At 37.3% G+C, this 7,578-nt stretch overlaps 1 pseudogene; it reads left to right on the top strand.

Annotated features, from left to right (window-relative positions):
• Nucleotides 1–3,208, top strand: part of LOC101587837 — a 31,310-nt pseudogene extending 28,102 nt beyond the window's left edge.
• Nucleotides 3,209–7,578: the final 4,370 nt, after the last annotated feature.

Genomic DNA, 7,578 nt, shown 5'->3' with positions numbered 1-7,578 from the left:
GAGGATCTGAAAACATCATATCATAGGGATAAATGTGTGCCTATATTTTTAGTAGCACAATTTGTGATAGCCACATCTTGGAAACAACCAAGATGCCCATCACCTGAGAAAGTTTTGAATAAGGTATGGTATTTTTACAGAATGGAGTATTACTCAGCTATAAAGAATGATAAACTCAACGCGTTTACATTGAAGTGGATGCCACTTGAACATATACTCATAAGTGAAATAAATCAGATACACATGTATAAATATCATATAGTTTACTAGTATAAGAACTCAAAAGAAAAAATACAAAGAGAAAGGTACAATACAAGTAAAAGGAAAGCAGGATCTCAAGGACTAACTAATCAAGAGAGGGAAAGGAGAAGAGCTGGGAAGCATGACAATGTCATGCCATACAGTTATATGTAGAAGATAGGCAAGGCAATTATCCTGAGAATCTCCAGAATATTTTTTAATCTAGCAGGTAATTGGAAAGATTCTCACCCTGACTAACTATATATACTGATACCTGTGAACTAAGCAACTGCACTGGAGATGGTAATCTGTAATAGTAGTTTCATGCTTGGAGTGCCTGTCATTCTGGTCTTCTGAATATAGGCTGCTTGTCATGACATGCCAGCTGCTGCTGTGTTTTCTCTTGGGTAGATGATTGTTCAAAAAGAAGGGGTGGTGAATGAAAGCAAGAGATAGGAAAAGGAATAGTTTGTGACTGTCCTGCTTCAAGGTTGTATACGGTTAGATTTTTGGACTTGTGTGTAAACATAAGAAGTATATAATTCTTTATGCCCATTTTTTAAAATATATTCTAATCTTTAATGTTTTTTCATCATATTCTATAGGGAGTTAAAGTTCAACATATCGATACTTGATGAAAAATACCTGTTCCGTTTTATGCCTAAGATGTTTGATATTCAGACGGAGAGTGAGGTTAAGCTTAACAACCTAGGTTGTATGGCAATAACAATAAGCTTGTTTTTTGGATGGTTAACAATCTAAGTTTGCAGGCCAAAATTAGAGAAAAAAGAGGACTTCTAGGAAAGCCAACATTTTGGCCCTGGAATTCCAAGGGCAGTTAAGGCTCAAGACATATGAGAACTTGTACTGTAACGTCACGTAACTCGGTAGTGTTCCAATATTTCTGATCAAGGAGATTATGGGGCCAAAGAGGAAAGTGATCCATGATGTAGAGTGTGCCTAAGGAGAGTCACATGGAGAGAAAACACTCTCTCAGGCTTTCACACAGAACACATTGGCCAAGCAATGGCCGTGACTCATCCACATGGCTGACACTGACAAAAGATTCTACAATCTGAGTTACAGGATCTCAGGATAAATCCTGAGGGGATTTCACTGACCTTATCAGACCCAAAAGCTACAACTCTTGTTTTATAGGTCCTGCTTTACCTTGGTCTTAAACATCCAGCAGAAAAGTGAAAAATCGAAGTATAAGAAGTAAAGCCATGGTTTTATTTTGAGCAGTAGGGGACTCAGGTCAACAATTTCTGACATTGCCAGTTAAGCGGAACACCCGATACTATTATGGGCTACTGGACTCTTTTAGAATATTTTACTGAGTTTACACACCTATAATATTCAAATAACGGAACTTAACAAAAAAGGGCATACAGATGAATGTCCATTTTGTATCTGTGTATTCAAAGTGGTTAGAATAGATATATAATTACATTCTCTTAATGAATAGAGCGATTTGTTCTAATGGTGTTTGTAAATAGGATATCATGTCCGCATCTTGTACAGCAATTAACCACCAGGAAGAATATATGCAATGTGTCATTTTTGAAACTGTCCTACCAATTTGATTTGAAACTGTCTCATTGCTATTTGTTTATCAGTAAAGGTATGGGGGGAAAAGAATATTTTGCTGAGTTTACATACCTATAATATTTAAATGATGGAAATTAACTAAAAAAGGGGGATACAATGTATGTCCATTTGGTATCTGTGTATTCAAAGTGGTTAGGATAGATATATAGTTACATTCTCTTAATGAGTAGAGGGATTTGTTCTAATGGTGTTTGTAAATACGATATCAAGTCCGCAAATAGGATATCTTGTACAGCAATTAACCACTAGGAAGAATGTGTGCAATGTGTTAATTATTGAAACTGTCCTACCAATTTGGTTTGAAACTGTCTCATTGCTATTTGTTTTTCAATAAAATTATGGAAAAAAAGAAAAAGAAATTGAAAAAGTACGTAAGTGTCTAAAATATACAATAGGTACTGTGAAATGAGAAAAGATTTTTAAAATGGAGAAGGGAACAAGGATGGAGAAGAGGGAAAAGTGAGGAAGGGACATGCGAGATAAAATGCAAGTTAGATACTGTTTATGTCTCTTATCTCATAGAAAAGAAAGGTGTGCACTATTATTGATTGGAGATTTTTCATGCGCAGGTCTTATACTCTGAATAACTATTTTAAAGATAGTAATATGCAATGTATTAACTACTGTTAGTCTTGTCATCTTGTTATTAAATTTTGTTTTACCTTTTTCCATACAATTAAAAAAAAGACATAGTAATTACCTCAACAACAAAAAAGAAAAGAAAATGTCTCTATAGCCAACAGTTTCCATTTGGGGCTTTGAAATTATACCACCTGTTGTCTGAAGGTTGAAGTGTGTTTCAGGGCCTGTGCATATTAGTGTACAGCAGTTAGTAGCTGTGGAAGATGATGCAGAGTTGGAAGAGGAAGAGGGAGAAGATGTAGAACTCCTAAGTATATCTGGAAAGCGATCTGCCCCTAAAAGTGGCAGCAAGGTTCCACAGAATAAAGTAAAGCTCACTGCTGATGAAGATGACAAGGATGAAGAGGACGAGGATGAGGATGATGACAATGATTTTGATGATGAAGAAACTAAAGAGAATGCTCCAGTGAAGAAATCAACATGAGATACCCCAGCCAAAAATGCACAAAAATCAAACTAGGATGAAAAAGACTCAAAACTGTCAATTCCAAGATCAAAAGGGCAGGAATCCTTCAAGAAACAGGTAAAGACTCCTAAAACACTGAAAAGACCTAGTTCTATAGAAGACATTAAAGCAAAAAAGCAAGAAAGTATAGGAAAAGGTGGTTCTCTTCCAAAAGTGGAAGCCAAATTCGTCAATTATGTGAATAACTACTTCCAGATGACTGACCAGGAGGCTATTCAAGATTTCTGGCAGTGGAGGAAATCTCTTTAAGCAAACATTTTAAACAGTTTGTTAAAGTTTTCTGTCTTCTTTCATTCTGTAACAGTTGCTATCTGGCTATCTTTTTTATAATGCAAAGTGAGAACTTTCCCAATCATGTTTGATAAATGTTGTCCAGGTCCCATTGCCAAGAATTTGTTGTCTGAAATGCCTGTTTAGTTTTTAAAGATGGAACTCCACCCTTTACTTGGTTTTAAGTATGTATGGAATGCTATGATAAGACATAGTAGTCATGGGGATCAGACATGTAGATGGTAGGGAGACAAATATGCATGTGAAATAAACTCAGTATTTTAATAAAATAAATGATAATAATAATAATAATAATAATTGAACATTACCTCTTGCTTGCAATAAAAATTTTTCTTGTGTTTTGTTGCTTTTTAAAAAAAATTATTTTAATGAGAGTATAATAATAATTGATAAGACATAAGAAGCACTACACCTTTAGAAGACCAAGATGAGAGGTATTCAAGCATGGTTTCTGTATCATACATTGCTGTCCTTGATGTCATTGCTTAGATCATGTATATCAGCATATAAAGTTAGTCAGGGTGAAACTCTACGCATAAACTGCCATTTTCAAAAAACTGATGGAAAATATTAATACACTCATCTCAGCCATCCAGTATAAATACTTGCATGTAACCAATCCTGTATATATACTGGCATGTTTTCCCCCTTCCTTTTTTTCTACTTTTCCTCACTTCTCTGATCATCATTATTTAATCCTTAAGTTCAGTTTCCATCTGTTTTACTATATCTATTATATTTTTCAGGTTTTCTTCTTTCAGGATCTTATACTAGGCAGACAATATGATATTTATACATGTGGGTCTGTTTATTTCGCTTATGAGTATAGCCTCAAGCTGCATCCACCTACCTATTAAGGTTTTGAGTTTGTCTTTCTTTATAGATGAGTAATACCCCATTCTATAAAAATACCACATCTTTCCAAAAATAAGCATTTGAGATGAATACTCACTTCTCATTTGTGTATTCAGATAATGGGCATTTTGGTTTCCAAGATTTGTCTATGATAAATTGTGATGGTATAAACATGAGTGCAAGGGGCCGGGGAGATGGCTCAGTAGAAAAAGTGCTTCCCTGGCAAGTGCAAGGGTCTCAGTTCAATCCCTGGTTCTGAGAAAAAAAATAATAATAATACATATATATCACTGTGGTACTATGTTTTCAGTTCTTTTGAGAAAATACTCTGAAGGACAATAGCTGAATTGAATGTGATTTCCAGTCCTAGTTTTTTGAGGAATTCCACATTGATATCCATAGTTGTTGTAACAGTCTACATTCCCATCAACAATGGAGAAGGGTTCCTTTTTGCCACAGCTCTACAGGATGTGTTATTAGTTAATTTCTTTATGATAGCCATTCTTTCTATGTGAGATGGTATCTCAATGTTATTTTAATTTGCATTTCTCTAGCAGCCAGTGTTTTTGAATATTTTTTCATGTATTTATTGCCACTTGTATTTCTTCCTCTAAGAAGTGTGTATTCATCTCAAGTGCCTATTTTTGGATTGTCATGGAATTATCTGTACTCATTTTTATGGAATTCTCTTTCTACATTCCTCATTCAACTCTTTATGTGTCCTAAATTTTAAAAACACTTTATTCTTTATTCTTTGCTTTTACAATCTGACAAACAAGTTCACATTCATATCCATTGCTTCTGGTCTGGATTTATCATTGATGATTAAAGGTGATGTTTCTCTGTGGTTCTAAAAGACATATGCTCACACTCAAGTGCCCTAAAAGAAAACAACTACATCTGAAAAACAAAGAATCTTGCTCTGGATTTAGTTCTACATCCTCCTCTGACTAAGACTGGAAGGTTGCTTCTCTAGCTCTCCTGGTGGACACAGTCATCCCTGGATGCCTCTGTGCACTCCAGAGAGTGACATCTGCTTCCTTCCACTGGGGGCCTTGTCTCTAGTTGAGTCTTCTGTAAGTTATGACCACCTCATTTTTTATTTAATTCATAATTCTAGTGAGTAACTTGAACTTAACCTGGGAATTACTTTCCTGGTTTTGCCCTCACCCACAACAACTCAACAAATCAAGGTGCTGGGTCTTTGTATCTGGTCAAAAAATATGGAGCCTGAGCAGCATTTCTGAGTTTTCCATCCAGAGTCAGCCACAGCAAATCACTCACCCTCTCTGCCCTCACATTACCTTCAGTAAGATGGAGACCAATGCTACTTCTTGTCTCAGAGGTGCTTCAGAGGACTGAGAGAGAAAATGGCTATTACATTCTCAACCAGCTGCTGTTTTTCACCAAGGTATGCACCGCCTAATTCTGCTGTTGTAATATGCTTGGGAGTTCCCCTTTCATATTCCAAGTTCTGCACTTCTATTTTCTGTTTATTTCACACAAACGCTTTCACCTTTAAGTCGGATTTCAAGGAAGAGGGTAGAAAACAGATTTGTATTGTGCACTCTACAGCGTGTCACTTAATAGTCTTTCTTCACATATTTTTATCTTTTAAATGCCTCATTCACAAACACTCAGACTTTACCTTTCCCTAGTACTTGTTCTTCACATTGCTAGGTAATTCAGCTCAAACTCACATCAAATGTTCCAAGTACTCAGTAAAACCATTTTCAGTGTTTACATGATGGGCACTTCAGTGTTCAACTTCAGTTGTCTTTTCATGAGTAATTCTTCCAAACACAAAAATGTCCTCAGAAAAGAGCTATGCTGAGTCCTATCCCAGGCCCACTGAGTGTCTGGGAGAGCTTCCTGCTAACCTGCTCCATTGGGACCTACCGGTCACAACCCCGGTGCATTGTGCGTGAGACCCCTTTTCACTCCCTTTGGATGCCCCCCACCGCTCCACAGCACCTCCCCCACCCTGCCCACCTAGTATGAATTTCTGCCACATTCTGGGAAACCCCAGATCCAGTCCTAGCCCAGGCCAGGTGAGTGTGTGGGAAAGGTTTGGGCTACCCTGCTCCAGCAGGACCTACCAACCAAGGCCAGGCACAGAGGGGGTGAGACCCTCTTTCACACCCTTGAGACACCCCGCTACTCCACAATATCAGCCCCACCCTGCCCACTGAGTAGGACTTTCTGTCCCATTAAGGGAACCACAAGATCCAGTCCTAGACCAGTCCCAGTGAGTGAATGGGAGAGCTGACTCTCCATGCTACTCCAACTTCTCCCCCCGCCCCCAGACTCAGCTCAGGCCTGGCATACAGGCCTGGGGTGAAAAACTGCAGCTGCAATCCCTGCAAAGGGTGGAGGGGACAGAACTACCCAGCTAGTCCAGGAAATAGCATCTTGCCAGAGGGGTAAAACAAGATCACCCCAAATGGCAGTAGAAGGAAGGAGCTGAGGACAGCACCCAGATCCAAGCCAGGCACATCTGAATAAATACAAATTTATAGATCTGCACCTGAACTTCACTAGGTGCTAAGGTTATAACTGCACCAAATATCTACAACAAAGGTCAGAACACAGTGATATACAAAATGACAAAAAGAAGGAATAAAATGCAATCACAGAAACCATGCCCACACATAACAAGTGCAGAGGACACTAACACAGAACAAAGTGGGAAATACAAACCTGAAATCAATGAATCAAAGGCTTCTGAAATAAAGAGCTGCAGAAAGGTATAGAGGAACTCATATTGGAAATGAAAAATGAAATCCCTGAATTAATAACATTTGCAGTAAAGAAATAAATGCAGAACCATATGGAGGAAACTCAATACCCACCCAGAACAAGTAAAGAGGACACAAGCTCAGATGGGATGTATGAATTAATAGTGTTGATAGTAAATAAGCAACAGCAGAAAAGCGTAGAGGAACTCAGAGCAGAATTTTTTTCTACTAGCTCAGCTCAAACTTACGAGTTAATAGTATCTATATTAAATAAGGAAAAGTAGAAAGCTATAGAGGAACTCAGAGTGAAATTCTTTTCTGAAATGTAAAAAGAACTCTCAGAACTCAGAGCATCTGAAGTAAAGAATCAACTACAGGAACATAGGGAGGAAATCCAATCTGAGAAAAACACTGCACTAAAAGAATTTATACCTCCTTCTAAAGAAGACATTGAGAAAAAAATTAGAGCAGATTAGAAAAATGACGGATTCCTTGAATGAGCACTACAGGAAAGAAATAGATCGCATGAAACAGACTCAAAGACATATACAGGAAAATAAAATATCAATCACAAGTTTGCAAAACTGTTTAAGTGAAAGTAAAGACAGAGTTTCAGATCTTTTTTTTCAAAGTTTTATTGACAAACAGATAGCAATGAGACAGTTTCAAATCAAATCGGAAGTACAGTTTCAACAAATAATACACTGCATATATTCTTCTTAGTGGTTAATTGCT

Source organism: Octodon degus, unplaced genomic scaffold, assembly GCF_000260255.1.
Source record: "Octodon degus isolate 3935 unplaced genomic scaffold, OctDeg1.0 scaffold00067, whole genome shotgun sequence".
NCBI lineage: Eukaryota > Metazoa > Chordata > Mammalia > Rodentia > Octodontidae > Octodon > Octodon degus.
The sequence above is the reverse complement of the archived record's forward strand: the minus strand, read 5'-3'. Positions and strand labels throughout refer to the sequence as shown.